We start from the raw sequence: 23117 nt of genomic DNA, 5'->3' as shown, positions 1-23117 counted from the left end.
TATCAGACCCTTGGCCTCTCAATTGTGGTGTGCCACAGGGCTCTATCCTCTCTCCCATGCTATTTAACATCTATATGAAGCCGCTGGGAGCAATCATCAGGAGATTTGGGCTGCAGTGTCATCAATATGCGGATGACACTCAGCTCTATCTCTCGTTTAAATCTTCACCAGAGTTGGCTGTGGAGACCTTGTCCAAGTGCCTGGAATCCGTGAGTGGATGGATGGGAAGGAACAAGCTGAAGTTGAACCCTGATAAAACCGAGGTACTACTTGTGGGGGACAAGAGAAGGTTGGGTGACATTGACCTGAAGTTCAATGGGGTGAGTTTACCCCTAAAGGACCAGGTCCGCAGCCTTGGGGTTGTGCTTGATTCCAGGCTGTCCATGGAGGCTCAGATTTCGGCAGTGAGCCGGGCAGCCTGGTACCAACTACACCTCATACGAAGGCTGCAACCCTACCTTCCTGTTCATCAGCTCCCACTGGTGGTACACGCCCTGATCACCTCTCGTTTGGACTACTGTAATGCGCTCTACGTGGGGTTACCCTTGAAAACGGTCCAGAAATTACAACTGATACAAAATGCGGCGGCTCGACTACTTACGAATAGTCGCCGCCAAGATCACATCACACCAGTGTTGTTCGACCTACACTGGCTTCCAGTTGTTTTCCGAGCCCAATTCAAGGTGTTGGTATTGACCTTTAAATCCCTATACGGTTTCGGCCCAGTTTATCTCACGGAGCGCCTTCAACGCCACCAATTATGCCGCCCGACAAGATCGGCCACACAGGGCCTTCTCTCAATCCCGCCAACAAAAACAGCCAGATTGGCGGGTACTAGAGAGAGGGCATTCTCAGTGGTGGCCCCCACTCTTTGGAACTCCCTCCCACAAGATCTCCGGCATGCCTCTTCCCTAAATGTATTTCGGAAAGCCTTAAAGACCTGGCTTTTTCAGCAGGCCTTCGGGGTATCTGGGGAGGGTTAATCGATATAATTGTAATGCCTCCTACCCAGTTTTAATATTGTTGTTGTAGATCTATTGTTTTTATTGTATTACTGTATTTTATTAATTGTATTTTAATAATTTTGTAAGTCGCCTAGAGTGGCCATTGGCCAGATAGGCGACGAAGAAATTAAATTTATTATTATTATTTATTATTATTAAAATATCAGAAGGGCATCAAGTTGTAGAAGCCTGGAGTAGATGGACCTTTGATCTGCTCCATTTGGGCTCTTCTTCAGTTTTTATGAGTGGACCTTTAAAACATACATGGCTTCAAACACCCTTGTCACATCTACACATGGCATCTTTTTTAGGTGCACACTTAGGTGCACTCCTAAGGTTTTTAACAGAAATATAATGTCTAAAGAAAGATATCCTCGCTCACACCATCCTCAAGGACTTCAGACTCAGCCAGGTTACAAATGGTATGCAATATCTTTTTGTTTTGCTTTGTTTTAATATTTGTGTCCTCAACAGGCCAAATCTGATGAAGAATATGTAGACCATAGCATTTTAATTGGTCCTGTTAAGAAAAAAAGAAGACAAGAAATGTTATCTTAAGGTCCTTGCCTTGTTTAATCCCGTCTATCCACCAGTGTATATGGTGTCAGCTCATCTGCCTTTCAACAGGCCTCAATCTCACCAGGTTTTAGCTCTGCCTGTCATCAGTCATGCCATCCATCTTCCTGTTTCTCTCCATGCATCCTTGTCTTTTTGTGGTTATTACACAATGCAGCTTGACTGTTGGGAAAGCATATGCTCTGTCAGGATAGCAGCTCCCTCTCAATTCATCTATCACTCAGCGTTTGCCTCCTTTCTAAATCCTCTTCCACCGCTACCTTGCATTTAGAAGAGCCCTTTCAACGCTACAAATGAATGATGGAGATGCACCCGTGAAATAAATGCAACCGGGGATGAAGCTGTATGAAAATGTGAGGCCAGGACAGTTAATGGACACCCTTGTGGAAAGGCAGGATCATATGTGATGCCCTGTGTAGTTCCATGATTTTTTAAAACAAAACTTGGGGAAGGGTGTAGTTCAGTAGGAGAGCTCTGCTTTGCAATCGTAACGGCAGGTTCAGTTGCTGGTGTCTCCAGATAGGGCTGGGAGAAACCTCTGTCTGAAACTCTGGAGGACCCCCCGCCAGTCAGTGTAGACACTACTGAGCTAGATGGATCATGGGTCTGAGTCAGCATTAACGCAGCTCTCCACATTCCTAAGTTAAGAAGTTGCATGCATGGCAAATGGCTTCAGATCGAATGGAAGAGGATGGGTGTGGGGAGTGGAAATAATGGAGCTGTTTTTAGCTTTTCCCCCTTCCCAATTCATACTTTCCCCAATCTATGCATTTCTGTAAACATTGTCTGGCTGGAGAACTGCATTGCAAAATTCTGATAAGTGTGAACTTCAAAGGATTGACTGTGTTTCAGTTCTCATATCGTTTTGGAATGTGCAACTTTGATAGATTCGGCTTTATATTGAACCGCACCAGATTCTTTCTGTCCCTAATCAGGAGGGCCCGTAGTCCAAAACATTCAGAGGACACCAGGTTGACGAAGGCTGCTTTATGCCTTCACTGTCTATCCTATGCAGAAGAGCAGATAAATGAATGTATGGGAACTGCGCTTCGATAATGCTCCCCCTTCCATAGCTGCACTTGCCCATTTGGTCAAGTTAACAGGGCTCGAGGGACAGGCTTGTGCTTTTAACATGAGCCCTGGAGCCAACTTTAGTGCCCAAGCTGCCCAGCTGTACTTGAGCTAGTGAATTTGACAGAGCTGATAATGAGATCCTGGGCTGAAGCAATCCAATCGCAAGAGGAACCTTTGACCCCAGCTGTGCCCTCACTTGGCAGACGGAAACCGCTAGCAATCAGGCAAGGGGCCGGCATGCGGCTTGGCCCAGTGAAATTTTTCTCATCACTGCAGGATACACGCTCAGGTCCACCAGCAGCGGAGAGATCCAATTACATGCAATTATTGAACTGTTGCACCCAGCTTAGGGGGGCTTCAAGAGAGCAGGAGAGCGCAAAGGAGGAGGCAGAGCGCTGGTGGTTTATGAAATTAGAAAGCTAAAAAATAAAAATTAAAAAAAAGGTTCCAACTTCACAAGTCAGAGAGAGGGGCCCAACCTCAGCAACATTTTATCGGTGGCTTTGCTCAGGGAGATTGGACTTGAAAGCTCGGCAGTCCACAAATAGCTATCTCCACTCCACACCTTTCCTGCTGTTTTTCCGCCTGTGAGGGGTTTGTTTCGTTTCTTTGGTGATATTTTTTATACAGTTGCTGATTTCCCCCCTGCCTACAGAGATCTTAAGTGGCATTTTGGAGGGGGGACAGAGTGCTCAGGGCGGCTGGGATGCAATACCACTTCCACAGAAGGCCCTGGCGAGCCAGAACACAGGTGGGAGGTCTGGCCTTTGTGGGATCCCATCCAGGCCTCTTTTGCAGATGTTTGGGGGATGTTGGACTTTTGGGGGAGAGCCAGTGTGGGGCATTGGTTAGAGTGTTGGACTAGGACTTGGAAGACCAGGGTTTAAATCCCCACTTGGGCATGAAGCTCACTGGGTGACCTTGAGCCGCTCGCTGTCTCTCAGCCTAACCTACCCCTCAGGGCAGTTGTGAGTATAAAATGGAGACAGGGAGAAGCATGGGTGTCACCTTGACCTCCTTTGAGGAAAGTTGGGGCGCAAATGTAAATAACGACAACAGTTGTTGGGAACAGAGATGCCAGACGTGTTCACTAGGCTTTGTGCTCTCACTCTCACAAGCTTATCTTCTCCAGTCCTTAAGGGCTAGAAGCTTGCTTTTATTTATTTGTTGCTGAGATCAGTGGTGGCGCACAGTAGCGATCAATAGTAAAACAGGCAGAAGGTAGAACTGTAACACAAGGATAAGGTTTGGTACTCATTGACCTAGCAGAGTAGGTTTCTAAAAGGGACACACCAAATATTACCTGTTTCAATTTGTGTTTAGGCCCGAAAACAGATTTTGGTGGGGTAGGAAGTTTCTTCTAAGAAACACTTTGAATGCAAGTATGTCATTCTCTTTTCCTAATCCATGTTTGATGTTCTTTCCCTCTGGCTGTGGCTCTTCTCTCTCAGATTAATGGTCAATGGGATGGCATCAGGATGCAATGTAGCCAATCAGATTTGAATGTGTACTGATGTCAGTCAGAGCAATTGAGAGGGAGAGAGAGGGAGGTCAAAGCAAATGAACAGGTGAATATTTTCACAATGGGCATTGAAAAATCAATACAGTTTTAGTGAATGGACAAGAAATCCACATTGTTTATTATATTGGTACCCCACCCTTCCTCAAAGGGGCTTTCTCCTCACAACAACCCTATGAGGTAGGTTAGGCTGGAAGATGGCTTCATGGCTGTCAAATACTCTCTTTGCTATACCATCCTGACTTCTTTTCCTTTACCATTTTTCGAGGGATGATTGAGGTTAGGACTGAGATCATGGTGATGTCTGGAGGACAGATCAGATGATGCCCCAACAAAGTGACATAAGGAATGCATTCTGATCATGTTGCTCCAATAAACTGGCAAGCACTGTGTTGTTCCATCAGCAAGTTCACAAAGGCAGAATTTTTCTTCTGCTCCACCGTATTGTATTTTGTATCAGAAGTGGGTCTATGTTTAGGCAAAGTAGCCCTTTCTCATGCAAACCAGGGACACTTCATTAGACCTGTTACTGGACTCTGAAATGTCAGAAAGGGAACTGCCTTTGCCTGGGGAGCCAACTTGCTCACTTTTAAGCTCTCTTCAGTTCCCCTGTTTTGTTCATGTCTTTCTCCCTCCACATCTGCTTCCACAAGCCAAGCTCCTGTTATAGAGACAAAAATGCACCCCTCGCCTCCGGTATGTTGACAGAAACAATAGCTGTTTGCTTCTCTCTCTTTCTCTTTCTCTTTATGTGTGTGTGTGTAACCATGTCTGGAGATGAACAAGAAGAGTTCCATTTATTTCAAGGGGTCACCAGAACAAAGTTCTGGTATCTGATTTCAGTGCCAAGGCAGGGCTCATATAAGGATGCTCATGAAATGCTGTCCATCCAAATCTCCATTGATGCAGTGCAATGCTATACATCTCTACTCAGAAAGCCCCATTGAGTTCATTTCAGGTAAGGGTTCATAGAATAGCATCCATCCATCCATCCGTCCATCCGTCCGTCCATCCATTCATCCTTCCATTCTAAAACCCTCCTACTCCAGAGGGCAGTCATCTTTGTTTCCAACAGTGTGTCCAGGAAAATAGGAACCTAGGAAGCTGCCTTTTACTATTGACCCATCTAGGTTCAGTATTGTCTGCACTGACTGGCAGTAGCTCTCCAGGGTTTCATGCAGGAGTCTTTTCACAGCCTTACCTGCAGTCACTGGAGACTGTACCTGGGACCTTTTGCTTGCAGAACAGTTGCTGTATCACTGAGCTACAGTCTTCCCTGCTATGTTGACTCAATGCCTGAGGCATGGTGGGAATAAAATGGCCAGAGCCACAGAAACATGGGGGTTGCATTCCTCTCCCCACAATATCCTGGGAATTGAGTTGACTTCTAGTAGGGATGGGAAGGCCTGTCACTATTATTGTCTCAATGACATGTTGCAGAGTACATCTGCAAACTCCTTCTCCCTACCAGTATGGAGTAGGGAGAGAAGGCTCTGTCCATTTTGGTTTTCTCAGTTTCTCATTTTTCCAATATTAAATTCAGTTCTCCACATTTCTGCAGCAATTTGTGAATATTTGTTGTCAAAATCCTCATGAGAATTCTTCAGTGTTCTAGTGTGCATTTTTCCTAATAAACACATTTTTGTATGCAGGTTTGACCGATGTCCACATTTTTGCAAGCAATCTCTCCTAACAGAATGCAGTTTTGTATGCTATTTTCGGTAACATATTCATTTTTATATACAATTTCCCCTAACATATTCATTTTTGTAAACATTGGTTGGTTGGAGAACTATATCATAAAATGCGGATAAGTGCAAATTTCAAAGGACAGCTGTGTTCAGGTTCTCATATTGTTTTGGAAAGTGCAAAGTTGATAGATTCAGCTTTAAATGCAAACTAGATAAAATTCCTCCCCCATCCCAACTTCTGGGACAGTGTGGGGAGGACATGGCCACTGCCTAGAGCCACCACTGCTTCCAACCTACACTCCCCAGAGCCTCCCAGGAACTCAGGGGGGGGCACCATTGTAGGAGGCAGGCACAGGACAACACTTTGCTGAAGACCCCTTCCACCCAGGAATCAACCCAGGCTGGTACACACATGCAGGTTTCACTCTTGGTGCATGCAACATTAAGGGATATGTGAATGGATATATAACACCACTGGCAGAACCTTCAATTCAAGTGCATACACAGTGATTTTCAGTGTAGCATTCCACACATGCAGCTGCCAGTCGTCTGGTGCTTGGTAATCCAGAGAAGAAAGTTCATGTGACGAATATGCGTCTGTATGTGTGTAGTTATGAAATGAAGATCACTCCAGTGACATGTACACATGTGTGAACTGTGCCAGCCTTTCATTATTCTCCAGGCCTGAATCAATACCCAGCTAAGAGAAAGCCTATTTAATGTCTTTGCAAAGGCAGCCCTCCCTTCTCTCAAACAGCTTGACTTAACAAAAATCTATATCCTAAACATTCAGAGTTCTGCATAAAAGGCCTTGCGGCTTCTTCCTCTCCCCCCCTCCACTGCTCTCTCAAATCAAGTGCTCTTCCCAATTCTTGGAGGCAGATGTTCTGTTCAGGGATCAGCAACATGCTGAGTTGGCAGCCAAAGCATTTGAAGAGGCAGCTCCCGGGAAATCCTAAAAACCTAAAATAGAGGCACAGTTGGAGAGAAAGCTCTTTCTCTGTTTGCTGAAGTCGGAGGGAGATGTTTCACATCCGTGTTGCAGCAAACGCAAACAGATGTTCTAATAGGTTCGTGCTTTCCAAGGGTGTTCAGGCTTCTTTCATGTTCTGTCACCCTTCATCATGCATGGAGAGAGAGACAACAACTGTGCATACAAAAGGAAGGCACCACATGGCAGCACACAACCGCACACAAGCATGCGGATAAATATTCACACAGAGCATTTAGGATTTGTCTGAAGGGTGTGCTTTGCCCAATTATGTACATTTTAATGTGATTTATTTTTAAAAGACACAAAAATGGTATGATATAATTTCTATTACAGTTTTGCCCACACAAAATAGCCATGGGTAAGGGTGGTGGAGAAATTTGCATCAGTTCGTAGTTAAAAAGGAACCTACATAATCCACATTTTCTGAAACAATGCACAAATCAAAAACGCAGCCATCCTTCAAAATCTGCACTTTTTTGAATGTTGCAATGCATTTCTCCAGCCAAGTAACGTGTACTAAATTCATATACTGGAGTAAAGTGTGTATTGAAATACACGTATTGGTGAAAATAACTCAAAAATGCATTATGTTAGGGGGGAGTTGCTTTGCAAGAGTGCGTATTTTAGGCAAAATTGCAGGCATAAATGTCTACATGAGGAGAAATTTGCACTAAAATGCTGATAAAATTCTGGGAGGACATTTTTCAAACAATCACAGACTGATTTGGAAATGTGGAGAACTGAAGAATATGGAAAAATGAGAAACTGAGGGAGACAAGAATGATCAGGTTTGTAGGTCACAATTATTCCTAGGTTACAAATTGGGGGACTTCAGCTGAGAGAGAGAGAGAGAGAGAGAGATCTGTCCAAGCCCTTTCAGCAAGTCTATGGCACAGGTTGGCCTTGAACTGAGGTCTCAGTCCCCCAGTCAGAGTGTGGAAAAGTTACTTTTTTGAACTACAACTCCCATCAGCCCAATCCAGTGGCCATGCTGTCTGAGGCTGATGGGAGTTGTAGTTCAAAAAAGTAACTTTTCCAAGCTCTGCCCCCAGTGATGACTTGGCCTGTTACTTCAGGGCAGGAGAAAAGGGGGATTCATGGTGCACATCATCTCACAGCATTACCTGTGTCACCTGAAGTGTGATAAGCAAGCTCACTCCAATATAATTCAGAATGTGGCAGCCATGATAAACTCAAGAAAAATTTCACTCATGTTATGATCTTCTGAAGCATTGCTGAATTTTTGCACCCTGCAAAGTGTATTGCAGGGAATGTGGCATGCATAATATGGCATTCTTTTTGCCCAGGCACATGTGATAACAAAAGGTAGATGTGAGTCAACATGTCTGATTCTTCTTATATGATTGGTTTGTTGTATGGCTTCAGACTAGGGTGGCAGGTCAGAAGTACCCAAAACCCTGAGATCTCAGGGGCAGGCCCTAGTGATGTCATGGAGCGGGCCCTAGTGATGTCACAGGGGCAGGCCCTAATGATGTCATTAAGCATGATACATTAAGCATCAACCACAGTTGCTTGGAGTATACAATTCAAACAAAAACATTTCTCTGATTAGAAATTAAGATAGAAATCTTAGCTAAAAGATGGAGCCTGGGTAGGGAAAATTTAAGCTAGCCTACTTGCTACTAGCAAGAAGGGTTTAAGTGCCCTCAGGCCAGTCCAGGCACTAGAAGGCCATTGTATGAAGAAAGGAGCCTAGTTTTGTGGAGATGTTAGATGGGAACACTCAGGGGTAAAGATGGATGCCCCCGAGGTTTTTGTCTCTATATACCCACAGTTCGCTAATGCACAGTAGAATTTCTTTTCTATCCAAAAGCATCAGGAGAAAGAGTGCTGAGGGAATCCAATGGTACCACTATGTGACAGACCTCTTTGCACTAAAAACAAAGAAGGAAAATACGGTCACAACTGTGGAAGAAACAAGCTTCACGTTGTGGTTGAACCAGATCAAGTCAGAGGCACTTTCTTAAAAGAAAAAAACAAGCATCTGCTTGGAGAGAAGATTCAAACAGACAAAGAGGCTCCTTGCCTGCCAAATAAAAGTTCTCTCCCCTATACAACTTTCAGCACATTTTCATAGCAAAAACTCTAAGGCGTACAGAAGCAGGTCTCTTATCAACACATAAACATCCTTCTACTACTTGGAAATAGAACGCCCACACTACGCACATAAGCTTATCTACTTGTGACCTTCTAGAAGACTAAACATCAAAAGTTCTCTCGGAACACTCTGACACATTCTGTACATGTTCTCTGCAGCATTTTAATGCCATCCTACCCATCACCCCTTTTGTGTCTGCAACATTTTTGACCAAAGAATTGAGGCCTATATAGTTTTATTCCACACAACACACCATTAATTTGTGGGACTCACTGCCACAAGATGATGATTTAAATTTATATTCCGTCCTTTCTCCTGAAGAAGCCCAGGGTGGCAAACACACAAGAGATAAAGGAATAACATCTTAAAAACATCTTAAAACAATTCCAGTACAGATGCAGACTGAGAAAGATCTCTAATTAAAAGGCTTGTGGAAAGAGGAAGGTCTTCAGTAGATGCCAAAAAAGACAACAGAGATGGTGCCTGTCTAATATTTAAGGGGAGGTAGATGCCACAACACAAAGGGCTGCTTCCTGTGTTGTTGGACCTCCTGATGAGATGGCATCTGCAGGAGGCCCTCCCTCATGTGCAGAGTGTAGTGACTGACTGGGTCTATAAGGCAGCCTTTCCCAACCAGTGTGCCTCCAGATGTTGTTGGACCACAACTCCCATCTTTCCAGATCATTGGCAATGCTGGCTGAGGCTGATGGGAGTTGTGGTCCAACAACATCTGGAGGCACACTGGTTGGGAAAGGCTGCTATAAGGGGTAAGACAATCTTTTAGGTAACCTGGTCCCAATCTGCATTGGGCAGAACCTAGAACTAGAACCTTGCATTAGAACCTTGAACTTGGCCCGGTAGTAAATGGGCAGCCAGTGCAATTCTTTCAGCAGCAGGGTGACATGTTGGTGATACCCTGCCCCAATGAACAGTCTCGCTGCTGCATTTTGCACCAGCTGCAGCTTCTGCACCAACCTGAAGGGCAGCCCCACATAAAGCGCATTACAGTAATCCAGCCTGGAGGTTACCAGTGCATGGACAACAATGGTCAGGATATCCCGGTCCAGAACCAGTTGTAGCTATCTTATTAGCTGAAGCTGGTAACAGGAACTCCTAGCCACTGAGGTTACCTGGGCCTCTAGTGACAAAGGAGGATTTAGGAGCATCCCCAGATAACGGACCTGCACCTTCATGGGAAAAGGCCACCAACTTAGATGGCATTATGAGGGATGAGACAAATTCATGGAGGATATAGATCTACTAATGCCAGCTAGCTATGATGCCTGGCTGGGAGCAAACGTGGGAGAGGAAGATTGCTTCCAAGCTCTGCTTGTGGTTGTCCTGAAGGCATCTAGATAGCCTATGTGGGAAAAGGCTGCCTAGACTAGATGGGCCTTTGGCATGATCCAGTAGGGCTTTTTTTAAAAATTTACTTCAAAAGCTTCACTTCCTGAAGGAGCAGCTACAGGAGCTGAGAACTGGCACCCAGCCACTCTGTTGTCTCCCTCCCTTGTAGCTTTACTGATGGCTGGATCTTCTTCCTGGCCCATAATGGATTTCACAGAAGAATCCTGCCGTTCTGATATTCCTTTTACAGCCTTGACTCACCATTGCACCTGTATACTCGACCCACAGGGTGCTTCTGTAGTTCAGGTGACAGTATTATTATCATTATTCTACTTCTATCCCATCTTTTTCTCCAAAGAGCTCAAGATAGCGTTACATGGGTCTCCCCCTCCTAATTTAATCACCACAACAACCCTGTGAGGCAGGTGAGGCAGTGACCAGCCTAAGGTCACCCAGTGAGCTGTATGGCTGAGTGGGGATTTGAATCCTGGCCTCCCAGGTCCTAGCCCAACACTCTAACCACTGTACCACAATGTATGGCTGGGTCATGTGACCCTCTTGTCTGTTAGCTGACCACCTGGCCAAGTCACCATGCTCCTATAGTCCACCTGCCCACCTGATGACATCACACACAGACCCGGTGATTGTTAGAAGAGGGCTAGAGTTAAACAAGTACCAAACCTGCCTGTACCTTATAGTCTGATTCAGGAGCTCTGCTTAGGTGCCCACCTGCAAAGGCAATCAGGCTGGCCTTTTCCGTGGTGGCCCCACAATTAGTGGAATTCAGTTCCATAGGAGATCAGACAAACTCCATTCCCTGATGTTTTCAAACAGGCCCTGAAGACTTATCTTTTTTCTGCACCCTTTAGTGGGTAATGTAAACCAGGTTGCAGAAAGGTCCTGCAATCTGGCTATTGTGTGTTTAGTTTGGGTTGTTTGTTGTTCTCATGCTGTGTTTTTTTTTTAAATCATGAAATTGATGTTTTAATGTAAACAGGTTTTCCATTTATGTTTTATTGGCCATGTTTTGATATGCTTTTTTGCATGCCACTTTCTTAAAAAAGCAGGTTATAGATCCGTTTAAATGATAAAGAAAAAAAATAAAAAGGGAAGGCCAATCCGCAACGGTGATCTTGATTATCTACCAATGAGATCAGATTAGAAAAGAATGTTAGATCTTGCCCCTAGCAGCCTTCCCCAACCTCTGGTGCCTTTCAGATGTTGTTGGACTACAATTCCCATACTCCATGATCATTGGCCTTGCAGGCTGGAGGCTGGTGGGAGCTGTAGCTAAATAACTTCTGAAGGGCACCAGGCTGGATAAGGGTAGAGAGGAATGCCAGGTGAGCTCTTCTGAAGACGCTCTGATATCATTTGCCGAAATAAAAATCTCAGCATCTGAATCAATTGATGACAAGAGACCCTCTTTTTGTGTGTGTTGTTGTTGTTGAAAACATTAGGCAGGGGGAGGCATAATTAAAACCCGATAAGAGAAGATTGAAAAGTGTGACGGGGCAGTAAAGGCGCTGTAATCCCTGGGCTGCTTCGAGATGCTTTAGCAATAAAATCACGCAGCACTGGCAGCCGCACAAAAGGAAATTGTAAGGGTAAAATATTTCTCTCCTTGCTGCGTCCCATTTACATGTTTATAATAGAGGTTTTTAAGCCCCTAATGAGAAGGATGTTCATTGTGGGAAGACGATGATTAAACTGCAGACGGACGCGATTGCAGGCAATCACAAAGGGGGTGTTAATTACATCAAAGGAACAGGGAGGGCAAGCAGATCCTGAATGGTTGCAATGGCTTGTGGGTCCCTTGGCAGCGCATGACCTCTGTCCTCTCCCTGCCTTTATTTATTTTATTTTATTTATTATTTGATTTATATCCCACCCTTCCTCCCAGCAGGAGCCCAGGGTTACAATTGTGCTGAATTGTGCTGAAACTTTAGCTAGCTGATTCTCAGACTTGGGGGGGGGGGAAGGGAGGCAGAGCTAAAGCTGTATTGGGGTTAAAGCTTTTGGGAGAGGAAAAAGAGAAAAATCTGCCCAGCTGCTGTTTTTCAAACCTGGAGGAACGGCCGGCCAATTTGGCAAATGATGCAACTGCAAATGTTCTTTATTTTTGGGGTGTGTGTGTGTGGCTAAGCCAGATATAAAAGTAGCAGTTGTATTGGCTTGTTCATGTATCTTCCTCATGCATGTGATGTGTGATTGCGAGGGGCTACTTTAACTGTGAAAGGGAAGCACTGTAAGCAGGACCAGCGCAAGCCATTTTGCTGCCATTTTTTGAGTTTTACCACCACCCTCTTCTAGGCCATTTGCAGCTGCCATTTTAAATTCCCCTCGTGTGGGAGGGACATGACAGATCCAACCATTTTGGGCCCTACTATCCTGTTGGTCCTATGGGTAGTGCCGGCATTGGCTGCTGCCAGTTTGGTGCTGATCCATGACCAGGCCTTCTTTGGGGTGGCTCCCCATTTGTGGAGCACCCTCCATGCTGAGGTGCCACTGCCTTCCTCATTATTAACATTCAGGAGGAATGTAACAATATTTCTGTTCATCAAAGCATTGGATGGCTGAAAGAGGCTGTTCCCAGCAACCTTGAGCCCAATGATTCCTCTTGCACTTCACCACATATATGTTATACATGTCAGGTTGAAGTGTGGCCCACTGGATTGTAGAAAAGGCTGTACAAATTCCACAGGTTACTTATACCCCAGCTGGAAGATCATGGTGAGTTGCCATCAGAATTTTGCCTAAAGCAAAATCTAATGCAAATGTTCCTCCAGAGGCACAACTTCTGGAGGATTTTAAGGGAAGCCTAAAAGAAAGAGTTTTGACAAGACTATCATAATTTCTCAAAGTGCATGTACGTCCCTAGGTTGACAATGGATTTTGCCAGAAGCGACTTTTGAAGTAAATTCAGAGGTTTCAAGGAGGCTAAGAGGGATTTGATGTCAATGAAAATGCCACTCTCGGAGGATTTTGCAAATCTGTAATCACAACAAAGGGATCTCAGCCAAAATTGATATAGTGCAAGCCCACACGTGACTCTTCCCTCCTTCCATTATCTGCTTGCTATCCCTTTTTCCAGCTCTCTTCACTTCCCTGGTCTCCTCAAGCCTCCACAACTACTTTTCCTGTCCATTCCCTTCCTGCCAATAGTTTCTGGCTTGAGGTCTAGCACCATGACTATTTACAAAGAAAAACAGGAAAATAAAGATACTCAGTGGAAGACCCTAAGGAGGAATTGGGCATTGATGCCAAAAGAGTGAAGGACGGGTGGAGGCTACATCAGTTAGAGTAAAGACTGGGAAGCTGGGGCCCTCCAGATGTTGGGCTGTGACTTCCATCATCTCTGACCATTAGCCATGCTGGCTGGGGTTGATGAGAGCTGGTGTTCAACAATATCTGGAGGGTCACAGGTTCCCTATCAAAAAGTGAGTGAGCGAGAGTGAGGAGAGGGAGAGACAGAGAGAGAAGGCTAATGAATGAAAATGATTCCACCACCATGGCTGGTGAAACCCAGTGGAACTCATAAGAACATAAGAAGAGCCTGCTGGATCAGGCCAGTGGCCCATCTAGTCCAGCATCCTGTTCTCACAGTGGCCAACCAGGTGCCTGGGGGAAGCCCGCAAGCAGGACCCGAGTGCAAGAACACTCTCCCCTCCTGAGGCTTCCGGCAACTGGTTTTCAGAAGCATGCTGCCTCTGACTAGGGTGGCAGAGCACAGCCATCATGGCTAGTAGCCATTGATAGCCCTGTCCTCCATGAATTTGTCTAATCTTCTTTTAAAGCCATCCAAGCTGGTGGCCATTACTGCATCTTGTGGGAGCAAATTCCATAGTTTAACTATGTGCTGAGTAAAGAAGTACTTCCTTTTGTCTGTCCTGAATCTTCCAACATTCAGCTTCTTTGAATGTCCACGAGTTCTAGTATTATGAGAGAGGGAGAAAAACTTTTCTCTATCCACTTTCTCAATGCCATGCATAATTTTATACACTTCTGTCATGTCTCCTCTGACCCGCCTTTTCTCTAAACTAAAAAGCCCCAAATGCTGCAACCTTTCCTCATAAGGGAGTCGCTCCATCCCCTTGATCATTCTGGTTGCCCTCTTCTGAACCTTTTCCAACTCTATAATATCCTTTTTGAGATGAGGCGACCAGAACTGTACACAGTATTCCAAATGCGGCCACACCATAGATTTATACAACGGCATTATGATATCGGCTGTTTTATTTTCAATACCTTTCCTAATTATCGCTAGCATGGAATTTGCCTTTTTCACAGCTGCCGCACACTGGGTCGACATTTTCATCGTGCTGTCCACTACAACCCCGAGGTCTCTCTCCTGGTCGGTCACCACCAGTTCAGACCCCATGAGCGTATATGTGAAATTAAGATTTTTTGCTCCAATATGCATAATTTTACACTTGTTTATATTGAATTGCATTTGCCATTTTTCTGCCCATTCACTCAGTTTGGAGAGGTCTTTTTGGAGCTCTTCGCAATCCCTTTTTGTTTTAACAACCCTGAACAATTTAGTGTCGTCAGCAAAGTTGGCCACTTCACTGCTCACTCCTAATTCTAGGTCATTAATGAACAAGTTGAAAAGTACAGGTCCCAATACCGATCCTTGAGGAACTCCACTTTCTACAGCCCTCCATTGGGAGAACTGTCCGTTTATTCCTACTCTCTGCTTTCTGCTTCTTAACCAATTCCTTATCCACAAGAGGACCTCTCCTCTTATTCCATGACTGCTAAGCTTCCTCAGAAGCCTTTGGTGAGCTACCTTGTCAAACGCTTTTTGAAAGTCTAAGTACACTATGTCCACTGGATCACCTCTATCTATATGCTTGTTGACACTCTCAAAGAATTCTAATAGGTTACTGAGACAGGACTTTCCCTTGCAGAAGCCATGCTGGCTCTGCTTCAGCAAGGCTTGTTCTTCTATGTGCTTAGTTAATCTAGCTTTAATAATACTTTCTACCAGTTTTCCAGGGACAGAAGTTAAGCTAACTGGCCTGTAATTTCCGGGATCCCCTCTGGATCCCTTTTTGAAGATTGGCGTTACATTGGCCACTTTCCAGTCCTCAGGCACGGAGGAGGACCCAAGGGACAAGTTACATATTTTAGTTAGCAGATCAGCAATTTCACATTTGAGTTCTTTGAGAACTCTCGGGTGGATGCCATCCGGGCCCGGTGATTTGTCAGTTTTTATATTGTCCATTAAGCTTAGAACTTCCTCTCTCGTTACCACTATTTGTCTCAGTTCCTCAGAATCCCTTCCTGCAAATGTTAGTTCAGGTTCAGGGATCTGCCCTATATCTTCCACTGTGAAGACAGATGCAAAGAATTCATTTAGCTTCTCTGCAATCTCAAAGATATGGCTGCATTTTCCCTTTAAACACATGCGCCAGACAAGGCCTAGGTATCAATATTTAATCTGTTCTTGACGGAGCAATTCAAGGGAGGGATACAGGGTCTGAAACACAGCCCAAAGGAAAACCTTGAATATTTAATACTTTTCCTGGCTTTCAAAGTCCCAAACAAGACAGCAGAACTGGGGAAACGAATGACAGCCTTTATCTTAATAATGAGAGGAACGGGGGTGGAGAATAAGCTGACTGTTGGCAGAGGGGAAAAGGAGAGGGAAAAGAGCACTCCTTACAAAAATAAGGCGGTATTGCTTGGGAACGGAGACCACGCCAGGGTGCAGCTGGGATCACAGGCACTGTGTGGCTGTTACTCATGGAGAGGAATCCCAAGGGGGACAAAGTAGGAACAGGCTGGTCATTTAGAGCTGGTGGGATCAATTTCTGCTGAGGAAATGCAAATAAACGAAAGTTCGGCTGAGCTGTGCATCTGCGTCTGCAGCACAGAGGGTCGCACAAGGCCTTTAAAAAAATGTCACAGGGGGGCTATTTGGGCTTGGAAGGAAATCCAATTTGTGCATCAAGGGAGCCCAAATTCTGCAAGGCAATTTCTGCACCTGGAATGAATCCTGCTGCTTGGAACCATTTATTCTCTGTCTGCTAGCAACAGGGGTGTGGTATGGAGGAATTATGCAGGGCAGTGAAGTGCCACCTGTGGTCGACTCGTTTGGTTTCTGTTGTTTTCTGGCTGCTGTGATTTTTGGTCAGGTGCCTGCACAGTATCCAAGCCTTGTGATTAAATGGGCAATTTGCTCCAAGCAGGAAGCGCCTTGCAGTGAGGGATGTAAGAAGGCATCCATTTCTGTTCCGTCTCACACTCATCACACGCAGCACTGTTTCCATTCTGCTGCAACTTTTTGTCAACTTCCGACAAAGATTATATATATCTCACTGTCTACTGTGGTGGTTACTCCACATCATTCATTTCAATACAAATGGAAGACATTGCAAATTGGGAGGGAAAACCCACCATCAATTGCTTATTGTATTGTTTGTGGACTGAAAACAACAACAGCAAATACCAATCATATTTGCTAGATTGATTTCTGTTGCGAACATGGGAAAATAAGCGATGTAAGGCAACTAGAGTTGATAGAAGGAGGTTGCATTCAGTTAGGAAGGTTTTAATATGCTCCAACTCTGTCGCCAGCATAGAAATCAGACCGAATAAAGACTCATCTCTAGACAGGTGTGCATAAACGCCTTCAACCTGAGCAGATTTTCTTGTTTCAGTCAAGGAATTTTCTGTATTAAGACTCACCACTGGGGGCTCAAACGTTTGAGTGTTTTGCTCCACTCTAAAAAGCAAGTTAGAAGTCTCAGGAAGATGATTATCCAATAAAGCTTCTTGTTGGACTTGCACTGCCCCCTGATTGTTGGGACTTTTTGAAGATGGGAGGTGAGGTAGATTTTGGTAACCTGCCAATGTTAATTCAGTAGCCAGGTCCATCTCCTGGGGATCATTCCTAAGGCTATGTTGGTAAGCCTTTATAGGGAGGGACCACTCCAGTGGGGTAGAGGCAGCTTGTCGAGAATCCCATTCATCACATTGATGTGTTAGTGGGGAAAAAAAGTTTGTTATTTTCAGCTGCCCTTTGATATCTTTAAGTGGGCTTTCAATCTGCCCAGATGTTAACGGCAATTCCGACTGTTGAGGATCTCGTCTTCTCTTTTTTCCCTTTTTTCCTTTCTTATTAGGTAGGCTCTCTAATGGGGGAGGAAATTCTAAAGTTTTCCTCTCTTTCCTAGTTAACACCATCTGGCTCAAGACGTTCAGTAGTGTTTGCAGTGAGATTGTTTGTTGTTAATCTAGCTGATAGTTTCTGCGGTTTCCAGAGTTTTCAAGGACATTACCAGCAGTAAGCTGTAAACATCTAACAGCTTGATTAGCGTCTATAATGTTAAGAGCATGATGATAATAGGCTATTATTACTAGTTGGAGGTTATTTGTTAAAAGGGAGTAAAAGGGAGTAAAAAGTCCAAGACGCAGAAAGAATCTCACCCTGCTTCGTCAGAGCCGGCAGCACATATACTAAAATTGGAACGATACAGAGGGAAAATAAGCAAACATCAGCAATTCCTGCTCCCATTTTTTGTTGGAACTCTCAGACATCCCTTCTTGCAATCTCTTCCAAATACCAACCGTGCTGGTGGTGAACTTGTAGTGAATCAATTCTCCTGGGAGCTGCATCCACCTGTTTCTCTCTCTTTCTCTGTGAGAGAGTTAGAATGTTTAGCCAGGCCTAACAGGAAGAAAGGCTTGGGGAAACCTTTTGCGCTCTCTTCCCCACTCCCTCTATGTGTCATCAAAGCTAACTGAGATTTGGGGAAGGGGCTGGGTTCATGCCATTGGGGAATTAACCGATGGCCCTTGATAGCATTGTACCTCCCCAGACCACCTGCTCAAGATGTGGATTTGTAAAATGAGCACATCTTTACAAAAGCAAATCTCGAGACCGTATTCATGTAGTTGTTAGTTGTCTTTCATATATTCCTGTGGTCTGGCTCTTACTGAGAGAGGATAGGAATATAGGAACGTAAAAGCTGCCCTATACCACGTCAGACTATTGTTCCATCTATCTCAGTGATGTCTACACTGACTGGCAGTGGCTGTCCAAGATTTGAGGCAGGAGTGTCTCCTAGTCCTATCTGGAGACACCGGGGATTGAACCTGGAACCTTCTGCAAGCAAAGCAGAGACTCTGCCAGCAAGCTACAGTCCTTCTTGGAAAATTGTGTGAGGACGGAGGGGTTCCTCTTTACAGAGTTTTTCTTTTGCAGAAGGGGGTTATGAATAAATGTTAAAGAGTAAATATTAACCTACTCCTCAGCAAGACAGCCAGAACCACTACTGATATAGGAGAGTTGTTACTTTTCTCCACAGCCAGAATCTGCATAGACAGAATTATGTCACAGCATTAACAGAACTATAAGTTTAAGAAGCTATGCTTGAGATCAGTGGTGGCTGGTGGTTCCATGTCAGCGGGGCAGTGGAATCTGCCCTGGGTTTCAGTCTCAACTTTCAGCACCTTGGACAGCTCCTTGAAAGTTCAAACTAAAACCCAGAGCGGATTCCACTGCCCCACTGACACGGAGCCACAAGCTGCCACTGTGTCCTGCCCGTTGTCGAAGGACTCAGTCACAGACGCGTCTGTGGTTTTTTCTCTCTTTATTAAAGTTATAGATATATCAAAAGCAGTGCACCTCATTAACCTAACTACGCTTGCTAGGAACTTTGGCCCTAAGCTAACACTGACTAAGCATGCTAATGCAGCACTAAGACGTTGACTCAGCGACGGGGTCCCCCTCCTGAGGCAGCTTAAGTAGGCTTGGATTGCACGCACAAGCTGGCTCTGGCTCAACTCTGACTGTTGAACTTCCCACCTCAAGCGCCTCAGAGTACGGGATGAAGGTGGTTTGACCTCCAGCTCCCCCTCCGATGGAGGGGGGCTTCTAACAGTCAGTTTGGGCATGGGAAACTGGGAAGTGCTAGGCTGGGGAATGTCTGATGTGCCTGGCTGTGCCTCAGAGGCGGGCGGCAGGGTGTGTCCAGTTGGAGAGCATCCGATAAGCCAGGTGGTGATTCTGCAGGGAGGTTGGGAGTAGGAGGAGCTGAGCCATCAGAGATGGGGGTTGGGGTGCCCTGTGAGTCCACCCCGCTGTCATCCCCCACCCCTGGTTCCCAGTCCAAGTATTCATCATCTGACTCGCCACCAACTAGCCGCCTCCCTTCTGCCTGGCTCACACTGTCTCTTTTGATCGTGAGCAGATCACAACAGAACAACAAAAATGCCAATCAACAGATCATTACAATAACAATCAAAAACTAAATCACTTCAACACTTAACACGACAATCCAACAAATAACTCACTTTGAATATATGAACATAAAGGCCGAATACACACCAGCCTTACTGCCTACAGAACTACAGTTCCCAGCACCCTTTACAGTTCCCAGGATTCTTTGGGGGAAGCAGCCTGCAACATTTTGAAATCGTCATACAACAAACTATCAATCATTAAAACTGATCAATTAACTGCAGAATCAAATGCAATTACATGCCAATGGTAATATAGTCAACAGCTGCTGCAAGGCAGTCCTGTACCAAATGGTACAAAAATGAAGCAAGGGCATGAAATTTTTCATAAAGGGTAAAAGTAAAGTGCACACAGTTACTAGCATCTAGTATAAAATACATAGCAATTAATAAATCTATACTGTAAAGTACATAAAGTATGTATAAAGCCTAGAGGTAAAAGCGCACAGATTTCAGAACAGCTTGATCATATAAAGTGCTAAAAAACTCCAAGGCCATCTCTTCACTAATCCTCACAGGGTCACTCCTCTGTTAACAATAGATAGCTGTGGTCATCTCCTTCATTCTGGCCTCTCGTCCCTGACTACCATTAAAGCCATCAGATAACCACAAAAATTTAGAGTGTTTGTAGTGTAGTGGTTAAGGTGTTGGACTACGACCTGGGAGACCAGGGTTCAAATCCCCACACAGCCATCAAGCTCACTGGGTGACCTTGGGCTAGTCACTGCCTCTCAGCCTCAGAGGCAGGCAATGGTAAACCACCTCTGAATACCGGTTACCATGAAAACCCAATTCGTAGCATCGCCATAAGTCGGGATTGACTTGAAGGCAGTCCATTCATTCATTCATTCATTCATTCATTCATTCATTCATTCATTCATTCATTCATATGAAACCAATCCACCTGTCACATGAGGAAACCCCTCCAAACACCCCTCCCTTCCCTGCCTCTCACCAAGAGAGGGGGATTCACAGTAATACAAGAAAGTCTGTCTGCCCTTTGCTCTTCCACTGAGCAGTGACTCAAAGAGCAACCAAAAGGGATTATGCCCTTAAGTGTCTCCCCTTTGGAGTCACCCCCTGCAAAGCTCATCCTACCACTGGGTGCCCCACCACCCACAGCAGCATCTCTTTTTATCCCTGACCCAGTTGCCAGCCCCAGCCCTCCTAAAGAAGCATTCAGAGGAGGCTCAGGTGCTGCTGGTCAGCCAATCAAAAGCTAGCGTCACCTCCCTTTACCTTTATTTTCAATCGTAGTCAATGAGCTGGCTGTGGGGGAGTCTGGGCTTGGGGGCTGCAAGAGTCCTGCGGCCCTGTCAGAACCTTGTAAGTTTCTCTGTTGGAGTTGGGTTGCCACATGAACACCACACAAGCAGACTTGATAGCGCAGTCCTATGCATATTGCATGTCTTACTGTTGCCATTTGGATATCTATTTGGACGAATGGACTGCTTATACTAATGCATATGTTCAAGTTGGGATTGATGGATTATTCTTATTGTAAATGTGAGCTGGCATTCTTTTCTGTTTCTGTTATGTTTGTCATATATATATGTTTTTCAAATGAGCAGCCAGATCCAAAATGGACAGTTACAGGAAATAGCGGTCGGATCAAAAAGAACATTTGGGCAGTTGAAAAATTTGAGTCATGCAAAAGTTGTATTACATTATATAATGTAAACAGTGACTGATAACCATGTGAAAAATAAATTAAGTAGTCCAGGCTACCCTTGAAGCCCAGACCCTGGTCAACCACACCCATTTCTCCTCTCCCTGCCAAAGACACTCCCTGCAGTTGCCGCTGTTACTCTCCTTCATGGAATATTCACCAAGGTTTGTAATATGATGGGAATACAAAACTCTTCTGTGTTGGGTATGTCAAATTCCCAGTCCTGAGGATTTTTTCCCACTCTTTGTAGGCTCCTAAATGTCATGGAATCTGACTCTAAGCAAGAAAGCATGCATGTACACACATGAGGAAAATGTGCACGAGTGCTGTAGCAATATGTGCTTTGCACACAAATTATAATCTCTTACCAGTGAGCAGTTCCAAATTTTCCTTTAAAAAAGCTGTGTGTGTTAGAGTTGCCAGGTTCAAAGCCTGAGACTGATCCTGTATCTTTAGGAGAAGTCAGCCAAGTGCAGGTGTCTTTGCAACTCTGTAATGGGAAAGACCACAAGGTGGAATTCTCCCTTCCCCCTCCGCAACCTTTAAAGATAGAGAAGACCTCTTGGAGGCTGGGTCTGGCAACCAAGAAGTCTTCTGTATCTTTAAAAGTTGTGCAGGGGGAAGGGAGAATTCCACCTTGTGGTTTTTCCCATTACAGGGTTGCAAGAACACCTGCACTTGGCTGACTTTCTCTTCTCCTAAAAAGATACAGGATCAGTCTCAGGCCCTGAACCTGGCAACCCTAGTGTGTGTGTGTGTGAGAGAGAGAGAGAGTGAGGGAGAGAGAGAGAGAGAAACATACAGGGGAAAGGAGAAAGAAATGACGTAAAGAAGGAGCGGAATGGATGGCTTGAGTGAAAGGCAATCAGCAAGACTTTCCTTACATTGTGTTCTTCTTGAGGTAGATGGCAAATGGGCCATCGGTAGACCTGCTCCCCCTGGATTTGGTGAAGCTCTTAAGCTACTGTGTTTTGCCCCACATTATAAGAGGGGCACAGAGGAGGGTGGAAGGGATGTCGAGAAGAGCAGCAAAGATGACAAAAGGGCTTCGACAGCAAGATGTATGAGAGCCTGCGCCAGGAACTGGGCCTGTTTTGCCCAAGGACAGGAGAAGATAAAGGAGCAGTGTGACAAGAGTTTTCAAACACTTAAAAGACTCTGCATAAAATTGATGGAGCACACCTCTTCACTGCCGTCACAGGGGGAAGGAGAAGAGGCAAGAGGTTTAAATCATTATGCCTATATTTACACATGAATATTCAGGGGAGAGGAGAAACACACAGACACACACACACACACACCCTTTCTAGCTGCTAAGAACACTAGGCTGATGGGACAATTTGCCAAGGAGAGGGTAAGAAGGAGGGTCAAGGGACTGAACAGTGAACAAGCACCTTTCAGGGACATTACAGGAGGGACCTTTCTTGACTTGAGGGAAAGTCATGGTCTACATTGGTGTGGGGAACCTCAGGCTTGGGAGCCAAATGTGGCCCTCCAGACCTCTGTCATGCCCTTCAGACTCTCCCTGGGCCATACACCCTACCTAGCCACACCCTCTCACCTGAAGCCCCCACTGGGTCTGGTTTGCATCCATCTTTAGAGATTTCTGAGTTTTTGTGTTAGTTTATCTAACAATGCTTCATTCCAGACCAGCTTATAACAATATTCTGTGTTAGCTCCGAATAGGTCCTTCCTAAAGTGTGCCACTGTGAAACGTGCTATGTGCAGTAAATGTGTAACCAATGCTTTATTTTGCAGATCTGAATTATCGTCAATGAACAAATTTAAGATATCCAATTGTGGGGTAGCATTAATTTGTTGATTCATTAGTTTGCTTATTTTCTGGAATACGTTGGACCAAAATATTTGTAC

The sequence above is a fragment of the Rhineura floridana genome, chromosome 12 (assembly GCF_030035675.1).
Source record: "Rhineura floridana isolate rRhiFlo1 chromosome 12, rRhiFlo1.hap2, whole genome shotgun sequence".
Taxonomy (NCBI): Eukaryota; Metazoa; Chordata; class Lepidosauria; order Squamata; family Rhineuridae; genus Rhineura; species Rhineura floridana.
Note: the sequence above shows the minus strand (reverse complement) of the source record.